We start from the raw sequence: 1,101 nt of genomic DNA, 5'->3' as shown, positions 1-1,101 counted from the left end.
CGGCAAATCATGATATATCTACAGTATTACCTAAAACTCCACTTAAGTAATAAATGATTTGAAGTAATGAATTCTAGATTTTTTCCCTTTGCCATCAATGACCTTGCAGATGAAAGTCAGAAAGTTGGTATTTACATATTGCCTTCCAAATTCATAGCTTCAATATCTACACAAAATGGATACTTGTGAAAGTAAGTTGGCATTATCTTCTCATGCTTTCTTCTTTTTTTGTTTTGTTTTTCGTTTTGTTGTTGTTGTTGTTGTCCATCGTTTATTGAAACTATGACAGCACAGCAGCAGGAAGATTCAAACAGCTCCACGAGGTGTTTTGAAATACATCCCAAATGTAGGCTGAGTGACCTGCAGGTCGGACAGACTGCCAAAGTCCACCAGCTTCAACATTTCCTTAATATCTGAATCAACTTCAATGATATCCTGACCCAGGGCCGAAACCTCAGGAACATAATTATCTGTCCTTTCTCTCTCCTCTTCCTGCAGCTTGATGGAGATACCTCTCACGGGGCCTCTCTGAATCCGCTTCATCAGATGTGTGGCATTGCCCGCTATCCTGTTGCGGAGCTTCTTGCCGGGAATAATGGCGATCTCCTTGACACATGCTTGCTGGTGTGGAAGTTGTTGCCCAGGTGCGTGTTGTACTTCTCATTGATGACCTGGGCCACCTTCTTCACCATCTTGGTGGGAACGCAGCCCATCTTGGCAGGTCCCTGGTGAAAGGTCTTCATGCTTTCTAACACTGTACAATTTCAAACTAATTAAAAGCAAATCCTTAAGACAACAATATTGGCCATTCATTTACATGATATTTTGATAGAAAGGCATTGGGAAACCCCCACCTTCTCCAAAAAGCCTTCCTGTGTAACATACCCTGTCATGGATATTGGTACCCTTTGGTTTAAACAGAATTGTCACAAATTGCCTATGACTACTCCTATGAAAATAATCCTTTATTGCCTGGAAGGGAATAACATTTCTGGAAGTCTCCTCAAGCCTTACCTCATTAGTTTAAAGATACAGATTAATGTAATAAATTAACTTTAGTTCAAATTTCACTTTAGTTCAATACTTGCCCGTAAAATGAAA

At 40.1% G+C, this 1,101-nt stretch overlaps 1 pseudogene; it reads right to left on the bottom strand.

Moving 5' to 3' along the window:
- Nucleotides 1–306: 306 nt before the first annotated feature.
- LOC117020731 (40S ribosomal protein S17-like) lies at nucleotides 307–713 on the bottom strand (annotated as a pseudogene).
- Between the last annotated feature and the right edge of the window lie 388 nt (nucleotides 714–1,101).

This window comes from Rhinolophus ferrumequinum, chromosome 3 (genome assembly GCF_004115265.2).
Source record: "Rhinolophus ferrumequinum isolate MPI-CBG mRhiFer1 chromosome 3, mRhiFer1_v1.p, whole genome shotgun sequence".
NCBI lineage: Eukaryota > Metazoa > Chordata > Mammalia > Chiroptera > Rhinolophidae > Rhinolophus > Rhinolophus ferrumequinum.
Note: the sequence above shows the minus strand (reverse complement) of the source record. Positions and strands in the feature narration are given on the sequence as shown.